This window comes from Leuciscus leuciscus (assembly GCF_965113295.1).
Source record: "Leuciscus leuciscus genome assembly, chromosome: 2".
Classification (NCBI taxonomy): domain Eukaryota; kingdom Metazoa; phylum Chordata; class Actinopteri; order Cypriniformes; family Leuciscidae; genus Leuciscus; species Leuciscus leuciscus.
Window position 1 is genome coordinate 60,551,314 of NC_138726.1, and position 21,184 is coordinate 60,572,497.

Here is a 21,184-nt window from a genome sequence, read left to right on the forward strand (position 1 = left end):
CCAATAACAACGAACAATATAAAAAGCTTTGTTTCCTGTTTCTCTGGGCCACAATTCAGATGAAGACCTTCACGCATTTCTGATATCTTTATCTTTGAATCTATGAATTGTTGTCTTTGTATTATTCTGAAACTTTTTAAGTAAAACAAAACCTTTTTTTTTCTTTTTTTTTTGGTGATTCTGAAAACTTTTAAGACAAGTCTCGGAGTGATTTTTCCTAGAAATATCTTTATTTTGTTGTAGTTTAGATATTAATACTAAGCAAACACCCAGTGCAACTGAATCCAGGACTGAGCCGGGACACCGTCGAGGACCCTGAAGCAACGTCTAGCATCTTTAACCTGCAGGTAAGGACAATTTATGATTGTAACAGGTTATGGGTTATTGTGCTTCTAGGGCACACCTTTAACATTCATCTTAACCTGTTTTCAGTATTATTTCAAGTCATTTTTCACCATGTCATGCATCACTGCAATCACTAGAAGTAAGATCATAAAACAATTTTAACTCAAATTAATGTTTCATTATGTTTCATTTATTTGACAAGTAATTATTGTAGTGTGATATAATGATCAATAATGATAACACATCTAAGTACATCTAGGCACTTTTTTATGGCAAAAATATCATATCACGATTTCTTTTTATGATTTTATCACAATTCTTTTTCATGTTGGTTTTACTATTTTGCAAGTGACTGAGCATTACAGCCTTAGGCAACAAAATATAAAATAAAAAAGAATGGCAGATATTTAGGCGAAAGTGGCGAAGATAAAAATCTTTGTCATTATTTTCTTTGTTATTAAAAATTAAGAACAAAGATACATATTACACATAACTTAATATACAAATGAAATAAACAGCGCTTTATTTTTTCAGCTATTCACCTTTTTCACGGAACGCGAAAATACCCGTTATGCTTTGCGCGTGCACGCAGGGGCGGACTTTACCATTAGGCAAAGGTCGGCAATTGCCTTGGGCCCCGAGCTACCTTGGGGCCCCCAAAATGCCCTATTAAATGCTTAATTATTATTATTTTTTAATTATATATTTCTAAAACTCCATTTGCGAAAAATGGCATCAAATCATTAGTGTCGCAGATAGGAGGGGGCCCCCTGCCTCACTACATTGGACTATTGCATTATCTCACTTACTGCGCATCTGCGAAAGTGACAAGGCTGTGCCAAAAAACTGACGGAGAAAAAGAAGTGATTGACAGAGCAAAAATTAAGCGAAGCTAGCTACTCAAGCGGTGCTAAAAAAAAAGGAGGAAGCGGGAGGAAAGCAAAAAGTCCGTAAAGGTGCGCGGCGCGAACGATAAACAACACGCAGTAACAGGAGGACTGGGAAATACACAAACAGAGCAAGACGAGTCTAAATGCGAAAATGTAAAGTTTCGAAGTTACCCAAGCGGCTCAAATAAAAGAAAAAAGTGAAAAGACGCTGATAAGTATTTGGGAACGCTGCCAAAGATGACAAACTTTTTTACGGCTACTGTTAGATCAGGAACAACAACGTCCAACGCACAGAAAAATCGTGAAGCAAAGAGGACACGGAGATCGACAGACAAAACTGAGCAGTTTACTTATGAATCATGATATTGAAAAAAATCTCAGCTCTCAGATTCTGTCAATTCTATTACGAAATTCAAACAATAAATACCGTTTTGCCGTTTTAATGTGACGTGACAGATTCCTATAGCCATACAGTAAAGATACAGTATAACTTACCGAAATGTATATTCCTCATTCATAATATCGATCAATAATTGTTTTTCAACCGCGGAAAGAGGTAAAACAGCTGGAGAACAATCGTCACATAACATTTACCTCAGGGAAGCCATTTAATTGGCTAGAAAAAAAAAGAGCTATAGAGAGTATTTGGCTAAATATGTGTACTATATTACTCATTTTAACCTTAAATTATACCATCTGATAGGGCTTTTTTTCTTGAGAAAAAATAACGCATATCTTGTGAAACGTTACCTAATATTTATCCAAATGAGTCAATATTGAATCAAATCACAAGAATTGAATCGAAATGGTGAAATTTGTCAAGCAAAAAAAACAACAAAAAACAACAACATAGCTTACCAGAAAATGTACCATGTAATATTGTAACATGTTTCTGTTAAAGAGTAAAGAAGTTTATGCAGGGTTTAAAGGGGACGTTTTTTTCTCCTCTCTAACCTTTACTTCCCCGTAGATTAGCTTTACCTGCCTATCCACCATTCAGTCGGTACATATTTTTTTCGTTCTCTTTTAAAGATTGGATGGGGAGGGGCCCATAGCCTACCTTCGCCTTGGGCCCCCAATTTGCTAAATCCGCCACTGCGTGCACGTAGTAGGCAGAATGCTGGGAACTTCCGGTTCGCGGCTTGACGCGTTTAAGCATAGACAGTGGGTGTTTCTCAAAACAAAGAATGCAAAGAACGGACTTGTGTTCTTGGGGAGAATGCTCTTGCTAGTTGTTCTTGGAAGAATGAACGCACAAGGTGACGAGCACACAGAACGCTGCTGACAGTTTGAGACGATGTGTTCTTGCTGGTATTGCGCAATAAGACGCCGTCTGCAGTACCCAAACATAACGAGAATTATTGACGATAACAGCCAGGCTTTATCGCCTATAAGCCTACCCTCAGCTCAAGGGATTACTCTACAACTGTACACTATGTAATGTATATTCATAACAATAAAGCTACGCTGGAGATTCTCACTTCCGAAAACGTTTGAGCACATTTTCGATTCGCCATAAATTTTCGAAAAATGCCAATATTTGAAATCTACACAGTTGATTTCTCGCATCATATGTTCTCAGAAGTGAATTTAGTGATGAAATAGCGTACGAAATGATAGAAAAACGACTTGCTGTATTGACCTCTCGTTCCTCGAATGCCGAAATGAATGCTGGGATATTTCTGCCGTCAAGTTCACACAAGTTACCAGCCTATGCATCCTCGGTAAAATGGGCGTGTCCAGAACACTTCCGGGATTTTTAACCGTTCTTGCCAAAATGCAAACTTGTGTATTGGGACGGTACTTGGGCAGCGACTGATGATGTTTCACAAGTCCACAAGAACACAAGTACAGACAAGAACGCATATTGAGAAACGACCAGTATATAAACTCGTTTAAGTCATAGACAGTATCCACAAGTTTCCTATGTAAGGATATTAGCTCAAAAGGGAAATATTAATAATAATCCATAATTATTAATTATGATTAATTATTAATATTTGGGTCAGTTAATTAGATTAACTTTGAGGTAAGCCAAAATAATATTACAGTCAATTAATCAGTTCCAACAAACTCTTTGATTATTCATTTATTCTAAGGAAAATGTATCTTCATGGTCGCTGAAAAATAATTATTCCTTATCATGCACGGCAATTTAGAGCATGTAACACGATCAAGATCGTAAAAGGGACTTTGTATGCAAACAGAGGATCAGAAACCAAATTCATAATTATGCACAAGTTTTATTATCTTAATCACAAACATAACTAAACTAAAGAAACAAACAAACATACATACATTAATCCATACATACATACATAGGTAAAGGGGTGAGTGATGTGGAACCGGAAGCAGGAAATAGAAATATGGAAAATATCTATTTAACATTGAAAAGAACCATAAGCTTATCTTCAGAGCACCTCATTAAAGTATACTTGCATGGCAGTTGCAATCGGGGACAATTCTTGAAGTGGTTGAAGATTGAATTTGTTGATGGGTCTGTGGCATTGAAGAAGAGCATGGTGGCTTCGAGCACATGGCTGTTGTGAGTCGAAGCCTGCTGCCCTGGCCTGCTGAGGGCACACTGGACGGCACGGCGTCCCCAAGTGCCGAGAAGACCAGGAGTGGATCGTTGCGCCAGTGATGGTAAAGTTGCAGGTTGCAGTTGTTTTGTAGATTGAAGAAAAGTCTGACTCCCTTTTGGGAGTATGAAAGCATTGCTCAGGCCTGTTGGGCCCAGTGAGGTGGGCCCCAGTGGGGGAGGGGTTTCCCCTTTCCCAGTATCAGCAGTGTTTTAGCTGGATGAGACAAGCTAAGAGAGAAGGCGGGCTAACGTAATGGCCTTTTAAAGCTTAACAAAAGGCACGCCTTGCAGGCGGTCTTAAACCAATCAGAAAGCGGGAATTTCTGGCGGGAGTTTCCTTTTTGAGGGGGATTTATGACGCTGTCTCAAGTACTATTTTCTGTTCATTAATACTCAGATAGATATAAAGAATCCACACTGCATTCTAAGAGAAGGTGATGTACATCAAAGTGTGAGTCATTAAATGAGGAGTAATTAGATAGGATACATGATACAGGTAAAGTTACACTGACCGTTGGTTGTATAATAAAATACATACCCTGGTGTATACATAATAGTACACAAAACATCACAATCATTCACACAGTTTCTGGAATGCACATTCATTTCTAGATCAGTTCGTTTCTGTCTAATGCAGGGAAGTCTGCATGGAGGATTGTTTCTGTCTTTTCATGGTCTCTCTCTTGCATTTGGCCACATTCTTTAACACCCATAAAACCTTATCTGATCGTTGTCCGGGTAACGGAGATCTTCTTGGCCTGTTTGGGGGCTGGGAGTGAGTTCTAAATATCAGTTGTTAAACTATAACAAATATTCGTGTCTGACTTGTCTCAGTCGTTACAGATTCCCCCCTTGCGGTTGTTGTTGTCCCTCTCAAGGACAACCACTACCGACGATGAAAGTGCAGAAAGGTCAGACACACCTCTGTCATACAAGGCTGGAAGGCCATGGTGGCCTCTGGTTGCTGGTGTTTTCTGGAGCGGTGGTCGTTCCATCAGGTGATGTAGACAGTAGCCAAGTGTTGGTGCAGCAGGTGTCGAGGCAGCAGGTGCCTTGGCAGGGTGTTGCCTGTCATTCTGAAGCCCATTAAGTTTTGGGCAGGAGTTTGCTTGTGGTAGCAGGAAGTGGTTAGGGCTCTATGTAGCATAAAGAGGTTTTCAGGCTGACCTAGTGCTGGTGGCAGGAGGTCAGAAGGTAGTTGTTAACCTCTCAGTCACGAGAAGTCTGAAGGATTGAAGTGTTGCTCCGTCCTTATGGCGGTGCCGACGTGAGCTTGTCTAAGCTGGGGTAGGCAAGGAGTCGGATGATTGTACTTTACAGGACTCTTCGGGTGAGTCCTGTGCAGGGAGCTGGTTTGCGAGTGTCAGCAGCTCCTGTTGCTGTGAATCAGGTGTGTTCAGCTGTCCTTGTGGAGCCTCCGATTGACACCTGTGTGAATGGTGTGGAGGAGGATGTTGTCGTTGACAGCCGTTGGTCATCCTGTGGTGTTTGCAGGTGGAGGGTGCTGTCCTCCATGGCTTCTCCAAGGGGCTTGGCTGGTACCTGGGTTGTTGCCATGGTGCCAATTCTGTTCTGGTCCTGGGCATGCTCAGTCCAGCTGCGCTGAATCTGGTGTGAAACTAAGTCTCTAGCTGGTATGTGAGGCTTTGAGCACAGGTCCGCTCCTTGTGGGATGCTGTGATCTTTATGTGAAGTTGTTTACCTTCTGTTTCATACCCATAAGTTAGGATAAGGAGATGATACTCTTGATCAGCTCGGTGTGGCTGTAACTCTGGCTTTGGTCAAGGGTCGTTAGTCCTCTTCTCTCATGGTGCAATTACGTTTGGCTCTGGTGCCGTAGGATGTCTGCAGTCATGGGTGGAACAGTGTTCCTTGCGATGGCTTGTCAGTTCTTTCGGTCTCCTGTCTAGCTAAGGTCAGGTTAAACAGAGGATCTGTGACATTTTTGACACCCTAGGGGTGAGAGGCTAATGCATGACCCTAAAGAGTTCAGAGCTAAGGTTTGATAGGTTAGCTAGGTATGTAGCATAAAGCTAGGTGTTTCATGTGAAGCTAGCTTGTCAAGTGTGTCTTGTATTCTTATCATCTTAGTTGTGGGTGTTAGTAGGCTAAGACTTGTGTGGTTCCGAGAATACTTTCTGGAAAGGGCATAAGCCAAGAGGAAATAAATGACTTAAGATGGTTCTTATGGCTAAATTATTTCTCTGGACTTAACTGGTGGTTCACAACGGGCTTGACGAAGTGAAGGATAGGAGGAAAAGGACAGTTTTCCTATTCAGATTATGCTTATTATCAATCCTCAGAACTATAGTTATGCCCTAGTAATCGTTGAGATTACTTGTGTTGCAGGGTCATAAAAATGAGTGCACTTGTTGAAAATAAACAAAATCACAAATAAAGGTGTCTCTGGTTCCTTTCTGGGCCCTATGGGGACTGGAACCACATTAGAACAAAAGGGGAAATGTAAATAAATCAAATAAATGAAAGGATAGACAAGTGAATAGCGGACAGCTATTATTATCAAAGTAAAAAAAAAAAATAAAAAAAAAACTTAAATAAGTGATCAAAACAGCAGGAATGATCTGAAATTGGAAATAATCAATAGCACAAGTGGCTAGACTTTTGATGTGCTTGGACCAGATTCCATAGTGGGTCACAGCTGCTGTGTGTTCAAGACACACGGTCCCTGTGGGTGTGTCCTTACAAAAGTTTAGTCAACATGCTGGTGAAAATCCTCATGACTATAAGAATTCTTCTCTAGATACACAGTTTACGCGTAATTAAATTTAGATTTAATTTACACGGTAACTGCAAATTTAGCCGACAGCACTCAGCAAGGACTACTCCTAAACTAGTGGCGGCAAAATTCAGCTGGGAAGAATTGGAAGTAAGGGAAGAGAAAGTGAGAGATCAGAACTCTAACTGGGGCTAGAGGAAAAGTATGTTAGATCACTTTGCACTGTGCACAGCACAAGCTGTAGTTAAAGGCTTCAAGTAAATGACGCTAACCGCTAACTGTAGCAGTTATTTAGCTTGGTCTAAGCTGAACGGACGCTAGGTTAGGTTAGCTTAGCCATCTAGACTGGTTTGTTTACAATATGACGTTACGCGTTTGCACTTCCTGTGACAAGTCGTTATCAAGGGAACCATGTCAGAGCAATTCAACAGTCTATGAAGAATGTCTGCACATTTTAAATGAGTTACACATGTTTAAACGAGTTAAAATATGGCGCCTATACTTTTGAGCCTTCCAAAACTTGATGTTACATTCAGTGAAATGCAACTGTGGTTTGGCATTTAACAGTTTTACTCGAGTAACTCTTTCCTTTACTTTAAACAACTTCTTCTACTTGTTTAAAAGGTAAGGAAATAGATTTGCTGTAAGTCGGAGCTTGTCTAAGCATACAAGGTTACGTCTATCTCATGCATAAATATTGACTTTTCAGCGAGTAAAACAATTTTGATCACTAAGTAGCTCTGCTTGTAGATGCATCCAAAGTTTAGATGAATTACATCAATCTAACAATAATTTGTAAGGCCTTTACATTGCAAAAAGGGGAGCATCACCCAAGTCTACGTGTATAACACTGTACTGAGATTTCTTTGTCAGAAACAGATCAAACAATACTGCAATTTGGATTCCTCCAGTCAAAGCAGAATAATAAATGCCGGTACAGCATGCCGCTGAGTTGAGCTTCTTTGTCAAACAGACTTGCGCTTTAATGCTGGAATTACCGATACTAGTTAAAAATCTAAGCTTTTCACTTTTAGTAGAGATGTCAATTCCAGCTATCGTTTTATCTGCATTTAAACAAGCCAGTAACCAGTGATCAAAAATGCTCAAATTATTTGGATCGGAATGATCAAATGCGCACTTTAGGATAACAGTAGTTAAAACGCAGGGCCGCTAGGTCATGTTAGTTTACGCAGCTTAGGTAGTTTGCTTACTCTCTGGCGTCAGGTTGACGCATGCCCTATTTAAAGTTAGTATGTCATGTGACAAGTCATTGTCATGGAAACAAATATGCAGCAGTGCCAATTTCAACCAGCAGGTGGCATATGCCTGTATATTCTAAAAAGCAGTGCATAGTCTGTTGGCACGTGGGCTTACACGTGCATTCAAGATTTGTTTAAAAGAGTAAAATTCTAATTTTACTAATGCGGTTTCCTGCTTCTTTTGAGCACACATTTTCATCTACTTTGAAAGTTCTATGTCCTATGCTGACTATGAACTTGTAGCAGCGGCTTGCATTATGGTCGTGCTGTGTGCCCTCTGATCTTTGCAGTTCAGAGTCAATGGGGTTTAGGAACCCTTTCTGGAGAGGCCTTGTGTGTTAAAGGCATTCTGCGTCAAGTCACACATCGTTGCGTGGGCATCGCATGGAGCTGTCAGAAATGGTGACTAACAGGTTTTGGAGGAAAAGGTTCTTGGAGCTGGTGTCTTCCTCTGTCACAGGTTTGTGGCCAGCTCCAGGGTAAGCTCGTTCGGAGTCTGTGGTAGTAGCCCAGGCACTTTTAGGTCTGTTTGGTGTCTGGGCAGTGCCAGTCTGCATTCAGACTCTTAAGTCTGAGAATCCTGTTATGATGGCTTGTTTTAGCTGCTGGTAGTTAGACTGGATGTTTTTGGGCTGTCGAGCCAGAAAGCGTCGCACCTCTGGGCTGAATGTGATCCAGATCAGATAGAGTCTATCTTGGTGGTGCACACTCATCAAAAATTGCAGGTGAAATTTAAGGTATCGCAGGTTGGGGTGGACATCGGGGTCTCCTGCAGGCTCTGGTGTAAAGGCAGGGATGTTACTGACCATTCGCTGGAGATCTTTTAGTATCACTTCATGTGTCGTTTCAGGGTTTGTCTGTTAAACCTTTTCCTCTGCGCCTGCAGAGGCTCTCAGGACACTGGCGGGTGAATGTCAGGCCGAGGGTTTGGCTCCTCCCCCCTTTGTGCAGGGCTGGGGGAGCTTACGCGGCTGATGTGAAGCTTAGCAAGATACATCTTTCTTGAGGGGTCCGTATGCAGGTGGTGGAACTGTTTCAGTTCTGTTCAGGACCACATTGTGTTTGTCTATGATGCTGCAGCATCGTTGAGTCAGTGTTTGGACTTCAGCTCTGGCTGGACACTGATGGCTTTAGTGTCTCTCTTTGAGCTCAGCCAGTTCTTTAAGTTCATTTACCTCCTGTTTGAGGCCTTCGGGAGCGTGGCCAAGGAGAAGATGATGCTGGTCAGCTCTTGGTGGCTCAGGCTGGGTGTCAGTTGTCCGCTTTCGTTGTCGTCTAACGGTTCCCTTCTCTGCCTCGGCAGGTTGTTGTCTGCTTCAGGCTGAAGGATGTTGAGGACGTGGCTCTGCCGGGTCTCCAGGTGGTTCTGGTGAGTGGCAGGGCTGGATGTCTGAGGCCTACGGGCATACTTGTGGGAACACAAGAGAGGAGTGGCAAAGGCAAATGCAAGTTGTAAGCTCTGTGGGAGAACAGCTATGTGGGACATTAAATTTAGTGTTGGTGAGCACACAACCCAAGGGTTTTGATTATCTAGCTGACATGCTTTAAGCAGCGTCGACTGATGACTGGACATTTACATGTCAAGACTATTACTCAAAACTGATGGTTCTTTTCACATGTTATACTGCAAGAGTAGCAAATAGAGAAAAAAACAAAATAGAAACAATAGAAATCGGAAAGGAAAGGAAGGAGTGTTTTACCTATTTGAGTTTAGCTAGGAGACATAGGTAAACAAGTGTCACGTATTTAAGCTGCTGTTAGACGAAGCTAGCAGGGACACATCAAACATCAAGGTCAAAAGAAGAAGAAACAGCGGGAAGTGTCTCCCGTTCTGTCTGGGGCCTACTGTGCGTTTACGTTAACCATACTTCATGTACTTAACTTTGTGCTAAGGAGTGAGGAGGGTTAAAGCACAGACAGGGGTTAGGATTTTAATGACTTGGGTAGTTACAGAAACAACAGATTCTAGAAATACTGTAATCCTATAGAGAGAAGGAAGGTGTCGATAGGAAGTACCTAAGGTAAAGGTAAAGTAAAGTAAAGGTAGAATGTCCTTATAGCTCAAAACTAAAGGAAAGGAAAACAATTGATTTAGTTAAATTTCAAAGTTAGTTAAACTTTATTTAGCTGAATATGGAAATTCAGGCTGAAATAAAGTAAGCAAATTAATTGAAATAAAATCAAAATCAAAAGTAAACAGGGATTGTCCTCATAGCCCTGGTAACCAAAAGGGAAACTGAATAAGAAAATTGATTTAATTTAATTTCAAATTTAATTAAATTCAACTTAACTGAATAGTAATATTCAGGCTCATCAGGTGTAAATACACAAAATAAAATAGGGGTGGACTTAAGTCGAAATACATGAAACACAAACAAAACCCAAGGTATCTGGGTTTCAACTAAAAGTGAAACCAAAAAGGGAGGGGGTCGAGAGAGTAAGAGAGAGACAGAGAGGACGGAGTAGTTTCAACCGCCTCTGAGACATGCTCCATGAAGCTCTGACACCAGTATAAATCATTAGTCTCAAATCAGTGATTCTGATGTATCAGACTGCTAAAGTCACGGGATTTCAGTAAACGGGCTTCGTTGCGTGTCAGAGCTGTTTCGAAATCATTCTAAATTCCAACGGTTCGTGAACCAGTGTGTATTTGATCTCTATGTGATTTTGTATCACTTTACAGATTTGTACACATTTAATGCCGCGTTTGATAAAGGAAGAGGCGAATTTAATAGTCTCTTATTGGTCTGATTGACCAGGCATTCATAACACGAGCCCTACAGTTTACTAGGTTATCGTGCCTTGAAAGACACCTCATAGTATTAGATAGTTTGTGCGTTGCTATAACGTGCTTACACCTTTGATCAAACCTTTGCGATTGGTTTGTTGAAGGTGTTTCATTAAGCTGAGTTCTCTACAGTTACACTGTTCTGACCAGCATATTATATAATTTATATTATATATAAATTAGGGCTGGGGTAAACGATTATTTATTAAACGATTAGTCGGGCGATTATTTTATCGATTAGTCGACTAATCTAATGACTAATTTGAATTAATTATCCTGTCTGTTATTCGCATATCTCTCGAACCGTTACTCCGATGGATTTCAAACTGTCTGGGCACGAGTAAGTGCAGTGCCAAGTTTGACGTTGTTTAGATGAGAAATGCAAAAGATACTGTTAAATATATCAGTAAAAGAAGCACTTAGAAGGTTGTGGTTTAAAAAATAAACATTCTGACATAAACACACTGTCAGCTACAATGTTTACTTCTGAATAATATAGTATAAACGTGATAAATCCATTTTGATTAATTTGAGTAAAAAATTAAGTTTCTTTACCAAGAAAGTGGCAAGATTAAAACCACTATTTTCTGTTTCAAACTTTCACATAGCATCTTTAGATTATAATAACATAAATAATTCAAATTCAAAAAGATTTATTATAAAAACAGAAAATTTTTTCCCAAAAATGCAATAAATTCATGACACGTTTTTTTTTTTAAATGCAATGAATCCATTGAATCAATATAAAAGTTATTTTTCATATTGAAACTGTTGAAAATACACAACAAAGTAAGTTGATCCACATGACAGCCTCTGAACTCGGTCAATACTAATCTTATATTTAGCACGTAACTTACTGGACTAAACATAGGCTACATTCAATCAGCCATCGCTAAGAAATACCTTCTGAAATTTTTTGACGGCGATCAGCTGTAAAATGGCTTGGTCCTGCTCGGTTTTCGTTGACTGAGTACAAGAATTGAAAGTTTTTTAAAAGATCCCCTTGGGTTCACGTGTCAGCATTCGACATAAGTTTGACGGTGTCGTGTGAGAACAAGCAACAGTCGGCATTTCTCTTCCTCCCGCGTGCCTCATCTTGTTAATCTCCTCACGTAAATGATTGGATTTCGATGGCTTACGTTTCTTCCCTACGGCAGAATCCACCACAGGTTCATCAATGCCGTCAAATGTATTCATTTTTTTGTTTGTTTGTTGATCAAAAAGTGCAAAGTAGATAAGGAAAACTAGGATGCCGGGGGCCTATACCATGAAGCCGGTTTAGGTGGCTAGCCAGCTATGTTTCAGTTTAGTTTCCGCCAACCCTGGGTTTTAGGTACTATGACAGTAGCTTGGCTTTATTCGGTGTTCGTCGCCATGGTATCTTACGCTGCACGGCTAACCTGCTCCGGGGCAGGTTATGTTCTGGATTCAAGATCTCAGACTGAAGTTTGACCAATCAGCTGAGAGCAAAGAAACATATAGGTGACGTTACTTATTCCCAGTGTCTTTTACAATGACTTCACCTTTTCTTCCAAATCCGGTGGACATCTCAGCGCAAATTGTTAGACGAGCACTTCGTAGAGAAAGAGTTTTTAGCCAGACAAAATCCCCTTGCCTTTCCTGATAGTTACTTGTATGAAAGATACAGATTTTCCGCGGAAGGAATGTCTTATCTTTGCGAACTTCTTGAGCCGCACATAAAGAATTTAACACGTCGAATTTATGCACTTACTGTACCGCAAATATTGCGTTGCGTTTTTTGTTGTTGTTGCAAGTGGTACATTCTTGCACGGTGGGTGACGCACAGAAGCTATAGGGGAAAACACGGTTTGTCGAACCATTCGTAAGGTGGTCCTCGCTCTGCAGGAGTACATGAATAGTTTCATTAATAGTGTTCCCCGGACATTTATCGGCCATGTCCATAAAAGAGGGCTTTTATAAAATTGCCGGTAAGATATATTGATAGGGTGACATCACATGAACAAAATTTTTTTTTTTTTTTTTTTTTTTTCAAAAAGCAAATTGCACAAATGTACTATACAATATAATACATGTTAAGAATTATTTTAAATCTTTATTATTATTCTGTTAATCTTATGATAGGATTCCCTGGCTTTCTTAGTACAAATACGTTCTATATTTATGTAAAATTATGTATATGTATGTGTAGCCTATGTGTAATATAGCCTATAGCCTATTTTTATAATATATAAAAAATGTGCCTGTATCATTTTTTATATATTATAAAAATAGGCTATAGGCTATATTACACATATACACATACACATACATACATCATTTTACATAAATATAGAACGTATTTGTTTAACTTACACATTAACAATCAGCAATCTTCTCCAACAGTCTTCTCTTGCTTTGGCAGCAGAGACCGTATTGTTTCGAGCTTGAAATACATATTTAAATTCATCGTAATTCTGAATGATTATCTCTTGCTCCTCCGCGGGAAAATATATCGCTCTCGCTCTACTACCCGCGATTGGTTGTTCAGTGTCGACGTCACTCTTTTATGTGCACGCGCGCGTGGAGTAATCATAGCTTAAGGATCAAAGCCTGAGTTGACAGAGAAAGTTGATGAGCTGCATCATGGTACCAATAAAGCCTGATTGCATCGGTTTGGTTTTGTCAACTCAAAACTAATCCTGTAACCTCGAGTTTGTTCAGCTACCTTCATGGTACAGGCCCCGGGTGTATTCAAAGCGCCACCGTTACTGTTTACAATGCGTGGAATGGTGCGCTGTGATTGGTTGAGCGGATTTATCACATTCTGCAGAGAAAGGAGACGTTTGTCGCGGTTTGGAAAGAAAGGGAGAAAACATAACAGAATAACACGGCGGGCGGTGTGTGTGTGGCGAGCTGTACCTCCGGGAATGGTACAAAAAATAAAATAAAAAAAATAATAAAGAAGCGTCGACGCAAAAAATATGACGTCGACGTCATCGACGCACCGCTACAGCACTAATATAAATATATTTTTTTATATATAAATAACACATTTTTCATAAATATATAGCCTACATGCATGTGTGTATATTTCTAGATACAAATTTAATTATACACAGTACACACACATATATTATGTTAACACAAACACAAACAATCGCGATTAATCTTTTGACAGCCCTAATATATATATATATATATATATATATATATATATATATAATATTCATTAGATTAAATGAAAAAAGTTTCATATTTTATATTTTATAAAAGGAGAAATATAACAACTCAAGTTCTCCCAAAGAGATTTAACCTGATTTTAATTGTAGAATAAATGAAGCAAAGTTTCTACCTCAACTTTACAAAATACACATGTTCGAAAGATCAACAAAAGTAGAGTTTGTTGGATAGACATTATAAAGATGTCTCTGGGAGTAACCACATCAGTGTCCAGAAACGGAGCAGTGCATTCTGGTGTATGACTTCTGTCAATGTTACCTTCATCACGTGGGTTTAGACAAATCGTACAAATTCGTTCGAGTGAGGTCGTACGAATTCATACGAATTAGCCACCTTTTTATCACTCGTACGAATTGGTCGTGAGATAGTGTTGGTGAACCTGCAATGATGCTGAAAAAGTTAATAACGTCTGTAACTAATTTTGAGTCTGGTTTTAAAAATGTACTGTCTCTCTGCAATGTTTTCGTGTGCGGAAAAAAGACGCCAATTAAACTAAACTAAACTAAACTAAACTAAACAAGTCAATATAGGCTACATCTTGAAGCATCATTTTCATGTGTATTTTGTTCTTCCGGCTGTTTGATCTGCTCTTCCTCTTTTGAGGCGCGAGACAGAAGAAGGGCGGAGCATTGAAAGTTTGCTGTTGTTCATTTAGATCAACGATTTAGACCTTGTTTGTCTTTTATTTATGTTACGAAAATGGTTTAAAACTAAAAAGAATATATCCGTTCCATATATTAAGTATAATTTAGTTCTCTTACGAGAGGAACTCGTACTGCGTAAGGTATCTTACGCTCGGGGAAAAATCCTTTTCCGCGAGATATTGAAGCCAAACATTATCCTTAATTTTGTATTAATGTAAAACGCGTTGCGGCAGCATACAGACATAGGCGAGACAGCTCGCGCGCCTATTGGCTGTTCTGCGGCAACTGCATGAGCCTATCGAGCGAGGCCTAGCGTGAAGTCATGCCCAATGGGGACGCTTCGTGCCCGTTGCGTCACGTCCCGCCGAAACAGGCGTGGCTTACGCCTATAAATACAGCTCGCTGGCGATACAAATCTGATTTTTTCATCCTTCAGCGAAGCACACGCATCGCTGGATCCGGAGAAGAAGCCGCGCCGTCTGAGAAAGCTTTTCAGCAGGAGGAGTCTTAAGTCGCTGACTTCATCGCTTTCCTGCTGCGCTATCCGGCGCCCATATCCTTTCACTCTCTGTTTGTGTGTGTGTGTGCTAGCGAGCTAGCGTCTTTTTAAAGATGCCTTCCTGCGGCTCGTGTAGAGTTACACTCAGCGACGGGGACCGCCGCGTGATCTGCGTTTCCTGCCTGGGTGAGGATCACGCAGCCCTCGCGCTCTCTGAAGGCGGAGCTATTGCCGTTGACGACTCTGAGGACTCGTCTGGCTTTTTTCACCGAGGCTGCACCACCGCCCGCCGTGGTACCGCGCCGCAAAAAGCGCCGTGCCTAGCGGGTCCCGGAACACTCTCCTTCCCGCCAAAGCTCGCCGGTTCGCCCGCCTGCTTCACCGGCTTCTCTTCCCGACGCGCAGCGGCCGCGGTCTGCCGCCGCTTCCGTCGACGAGGCTGACGAGGAAGCCCCGCGGGGAGAAGAGGATTCCTGCTCTATCCTGGCATCAGGCAGTGAGGATTGGGCGAGCTCTGAGGACCTCGCGCCCCCTGCCCGCTCATCGTCAGGTAAAAGAGCGAGCATTGAGACGGAGCTCATGCCGCACGACGTCAACCCTGCTCCGCCGCGCTTTCTCCGCTGCCGGGCAGGCCGCATCAGCGCTTCACACAAATGGCCACCTTGCAGATTTTCCAGGCCGATCTCCTCCGTAAACTGGATGAGAAAGGACCAGATGCAATCTACGTGCCAGACTTAAGGAGCGCTACGGATCTAGCGCTTCACACTACTAAGTCTGCTGCACAGGCCATAGGACGAAGCATGGCCTCTCTCACTGTGACCGAGAGACACCTGTGGTTAACGCTGTCTGAGATGTCTGAGTCCGAGCGCACCGCGTTCCTCGACGCTCCGCTTTCTCCCGCTGGCCTCTTTGGATCTTCCATCAAAGACTTCGCGGAAAGATTCGCCGAGGTGCAGAAAGCATCACAGGCCATGAAGCACTTCCTACCGAAGCGCTCCAGTTCTGCAGCAGGCCGTGCGAAACCGTCTGCACAGAGCTCACAGCCTCAGCCTCCATCCACCACCGCCACTTCGCAGCGCCGTCAGGCCCGAAGCGCGAGACCGCGCTCTCGCTCATCCAGCCGCCGCCCCGCCCCGCGTGGTCCGCGGCCTAGGATTGTGGTGAAGCCCGAGGCCCCGAAGTCGTCCTAGCACGCCTAGGAAAACGACGGTGTTCAAGTCCCGCTGCGGCCGGTCTTCCACCAAAGTTTATCGCTCGTCCAGTTCCAGAGAATGTGACTGGTCCAGTGTATTTAGCAGCCAACAAGCCGGTTCCACTGCCCGCTTGCCTGCACACAAATGCCGTTTTCACGGCTACCCAGATAAATCCCCAAAAGAGTGTATTTTCTGGTGTCCTGGCCACGGCCGATGGTGTTATATGTGTAGACAAAATGCCCACTGCCCAGTGCCCATTCCTACACACAAGCACAGCCCTTCACACAGGGCCCGCGCACATGAAATCGACTCAGATCGATTGCGCATTAAACGTAGTAAACGTGCCCACTACCCAGTGCCCACAAACACTACGTCCCGTATGTCTCACGGTTTCTGTAAAAACGAAACCAACATACATTCGCTCTGCTCAGGCGAGCAATGCTCTCAATGTTGTAAATGTGCCCGCTGTCCCGCGCCCACATACACACATAGACATGACAGACTCTACGGGTCTCGCCCAGCCCTCCCCCTCTCGGTTCACCACCGCAGAGGAGTCGAGCGCGCTCTGGATGGTCTGCCCGCTGTTATCAGCGCGCCCCCTGCCTCGAATGTCATAAGCCGCTTATGTTGCAGCACACCCAATCTCCTCTGTTGCTGAGCGAACAGAGCGCGCTTCGTATTCAACCCCTAGCTATCCGTGCAGATGCATGGGCAAAGCTTCCCGGGGTTTCGAAATGGGTGCTAGACATTATAGAAAGAGGCTATTCGCTGCAGTTTCGTCGACGCCCTCGCCGCTTTGCGGCACGCGTCGAAACCACGGTGGAAACAGAAGTAGCACATCTACTTTGAGCCGAAATTGGGAAACTGTTGAGCAAAGGGGCCATAGAGCCTTTATCTCAAGCTCAGAGTGAAGGGGGGCTATACAGCAGATATTTCCTGGTACCGAAAAAAGACGGGGGTCTCAGACCCATTCTAGATCTAAGGCAGCTGAACAGAGTGCTTACACAGCGAAAGTTCAGAATGCTCACGACCAGAAGAATCCTTTCGCAGATTTGGCAAGGAGATTGGTTTGTGTCGATAGATCTAAAGGACGCGTATTTTCAAATACAGATAGCGTCACGTCACAGGCGATATTTGAGATTCGCCTTCGAGGGCCAGGCATATCAGTACACAGTCCTGCCGTTCGGCTTGTCCCTAGCACCCCATACATTTACGATGTGCATGGACGCAGCGCTCGCACCCCTCAGACTTCGTGCGAGTGCGAGTATTGAACTACTTGGAAGATTGGCTGATTCTAGCTCAATCTCACTCAGAGCTCGTAGAGCACAGGACCATTTTACTCGATCACCTCGAGAATCTGGGTCTCCAGGTCAATTGGGCGAAGAGCTCTCTATCCCCCAGACAGATAATATCTTTTCTGGGCATGGAGTTGGACTCGCTGTCCATGATAGCACGACTATCACCGCAGCGCACACTGGACATTCAGCGCGCAGCGAGCTCTTTCCGCTGCGGCGCTTCTGTCCCACTCAAGAAGTTTCAGAGAATGCTAGGTCTGATGGCCGCAGCATCATCATCGGTACTCCAGCTGGGCTTGCTCCGTATGCGCCCACTACAGTTCTGGCTGAAAGTTCGAGTTCCACGCAAAGCGTGGTCCTCCGGTCTGTTTCGTCTCAAGGTCAATCAGAAATGCATCACAGCTCTGAAACCTTGGAAAGCAAACGACTGGTACCAATCAGGTGTAAGCCTGGGGACTTCCTCGAGGGTGAAGGTGGTGTCTATGGACGCATCCACCTCGGGATGGGGAGCGCTGCTCGAGAGCAGACCGTCCTTCGGCCTTTGGTCAGAACGGGAAAAGCTCCTGCACATAAATTGCCTCGAAATGTTGGCAGTGAACAACGCGCTGACGCGTTTTTGTCCCCTAATAAGGGGACACCACGTCCTGGTCCGCTCGGACAATGTGTCTGTGGTGTCCTACATAAATCACCAAGGCGGCCTCAGGTCCCTGAACCTGTTCAGGCTAGCAGAACGCCTCCTGGTGTGGGCTCAGCGCAACCTGCTCTCGCTGAGAGCAGCACACGTGCCAGGGCTCCTAAACATAGGACCAGACAGACTGTCCAGGAACAATGTTCCGACAGGCGAATGGTCTCTACACCCACAGACAGTCCAACTGCTGTGGAGGAAATTCGGCAGGGCGGAAGTAGACCTGTTTGCATCTCAAGAAAACGCTCACTGTCTGGAATTTTTCTCAAAGAGCAGGGACGCGCTGGCTCATGTATGGCCTCGCGCCCGCTCTATGCTTTTCCCCCCTGTCTCTCTCCTGCCTCAGGTGATAGAACGGATCAGGCAAGAAGGATGCTCAGTGCTACTCGTAGCGCCGTTCTGGAGAAACCAACCCTGGTTCCCAGCTATGATGCAGCTAGCGAGCACTGCCCCATGGCCAGTGCCACTGAGGAGAGACCTCCTCTCTCAGGCCAACGGCTCGATTTGGCATCCTCACCCAGAGCTGTGGTCCCTTCATGTTTGGGCCATCAATGGGTACCCGTTGACCTCCCCAAGGGAGTGTTAAACACGATCACGCAGGCCAGAGCTCCGTCTACTAGGCGTCTCTACTCCTCAAAATGGTCAGTGTTTTCCGGGTGGTGCACAGCTCGTGACATGTCACCCACAGACTGTGGGGTGACAGAGGTTCTATCCTTCCTACAGGAGCTGTTGGATAAGGGCAGGACCCCTTCCACGCTCAAAGTTTACGTGGCGGCCATAGCAGCGTTTTCGAAAACGGCGCTTGGTCAGTCCATTGGAAGGAACGATTTAGTCATCCGCTTCCTTAGGGGAGCTAGGAGGCTGAATCCTCCCAGACCTCCCTCAGTCCCTGTATGGGACCTTTCTACGGTGCTAAAGGCCATGAAAGGTCACCCATTCGAGCCTTTGCAGTCTATTGATCCTAAGCACCTGTCTTTCAAGACGGTGTTCTTGCTGGCTCTCGCTTCCGTGAAGCGCATAGGGGACTTACACGCGCTCTCTGTGAACGCGACGTGCATGGAATTTGGGCCTAATGACTCAAAGGTTATACTCAAACCTAAGCACGGCTATGTTCCAAAATCCCTCAACACACCGTTTAGGGCACAGGTCATTTCCCTGTCTGCCCTACCGGTCTCTGACGAGGAGGGAGACGCGAGCTTCCTTTGCCCAGTCAGGGCATTAAGAGCTTATGTGTCTCGCTCGTCTGCCTTCAGGCAGACAGAGCAGCTCTTTGTTTCGTTCAGTGGGCGTTCTAAGGGACTAGCCGCGTCGAAATAGAGCCTATCCAGGTGGATAGTTGACGCTATTGCGCTGGCATACGCCTCTAAGGACATGCAATGTCCATTAGGTGTCAGAGCGCACTCCACGAAAGGCATGGCTTCATCGTGGGTCTGATCAAGTGGGATTGCCTTACAAGATATATGTATGGTGGCAGGCTGGGCCTCCCCGTCTACATTTATAAGGTTTTACAACCTAGAGGTTCCCGCCCTTCAGGCCAGGCTGTTGTCGGTCTAAAGACCAGCATTATCTGTACTGATGCTATCTGATTCAGGATGCTGTGTCTGTTGAGCTCAGCTCACTCAAAAATGCTTGGGCAAACTGTGTAAGACCCACATTTTTCCCCATCAGTTCAGGCCGTAACCCGCCCTGTCTGTATGATGTACCCCGCGTAAGAATGATGCTGCTATATGTGGAAGAGCGGGGCCCCCCTCCCCCACCTTCTTCCCGGACTCCCTGTGAGTCCCCTGGGTGATTATGCACTATATGAACCCCGGCTTTGCCCTTGGGTCTATGGTGTCAGATCCCAGCATGCACGGCATTTTACACTGGTTCCCCTAGCGTAAGATACCTTACGCAGTACGAGTTCCTCTCGTAAGAGAACGTACTCGGTTACTAACGTAACCTCGGTTCTCTCTAGAAGAGGAACGAGTACTGCGTATCTTGCCGTGCATGCACACGCTCTGGTTGCTTCGACTATGAAAAATGAGAAAAATAAATACGCGATGAGCTGTATTTATAGGCCTAAGCCACGCCTGTTTCGGCGGGACGTGACGCAACGGGCGCTAGGCCTCGCTCGATAGGCTCATGCAGTTTCCGCAGAACAGCCAATAGGCGCGCGAGCTGTCTCGCCTATGTCTGTATGCTGCCGCAACGAGTTTTACATTAAAGGTCCCATGACATGAAATTTTCACTTTCTGAGGTTTTTTAACATTAATATGAGTTCCCCTAGAGTTCTCAAACCGGTTCCACGGAGGGCCTAGTGTATGCAGGTTTTTGGTCTTTCCCTTCAATTAGTGCCCAATTAAGACCTAGACTACCAGGTGAGGGGAGATCTTAACCAATTAGTGACCTACTCAATCAGTTTGGTTCAAGGTAAAAGAGAAAACCTGCATACACTAGGCCCTCCGTGGAACCGGTTTGAGACCACTAGCCTGTATATGGTCCCCAAGTTTCTAGAAATTTGAATCTGTGTAAATCAAGCTTTTGCTATCTTTCTCTGCCTTTGAGAAAATGGAAGCTCAATCAGGCTGATCTTGAATCTCCTCCTTATGACGTCATAAGGAGAAATGTTACCTCCCCTTTCTCTGCTTTGCCCGCCCAGAGAATAATTCCCGACCATGTGATAATGAGCTATGAAGTAGGAACGCGCGCGCGCGATTTTAGTTTGTCCACGAGAGATATCATGGCTTTTGAGCGAGCGAATAATTGCTCAATAATTGGATGTACAAATGAACACTGAAGCCTTTTTTTAGTTCCTTCATCCAAGCCCCAGAAGAACCAGTGGATTAATTTCATTTTCTCTGGAAATGCGCTGACACAACTTCCCAAAGTTTTGCATGTCTGCGGCAAACACTTCACCCACGACTGTTTCCTCAACTTGGGTCAATACAGAGCTGGGCTTGCTGAACGTCTGAAACTAAAGTCTGGATCAGTACCAACTCTCATGGGCTCAGCTACACACCTCGGACAAGCAAGTCAACTAATGATATATTGTGTTGCTTTACTGTTTATGGTTACCTAGCTA

At 44.0% G+C, this 21,184-nt stretch overlaps 1 protein-coding gene across 3 annotated transcripts in view; it reads left to right on the top strand.

Moving 5' to 3' along the window:
• The first annotated feature begins 216 nt into the window (after positions 1-216).
• LOC309492444 (serine/threonine-protein kinase Nek4-like) overlaps positions 217-21,184 on the top strand; it is a 77,487-nt gene continuing 56,519 nt past the window's right edge. The window contains exon 1 of one of the 3 annotated variants that reach the window (XM_082161424.1): positions 217-347. The gene's annotated coding sequence lies outside the window, so the exon portion shown is untranslated. Of the gene's footprint in view, positions 348-15,065; positions 21,131-21,184 lie in introns of those variants that run through there. The other 2 variants (XM_082161426.1, XM_082161425.1) reach the window with 2 other exon arrangements.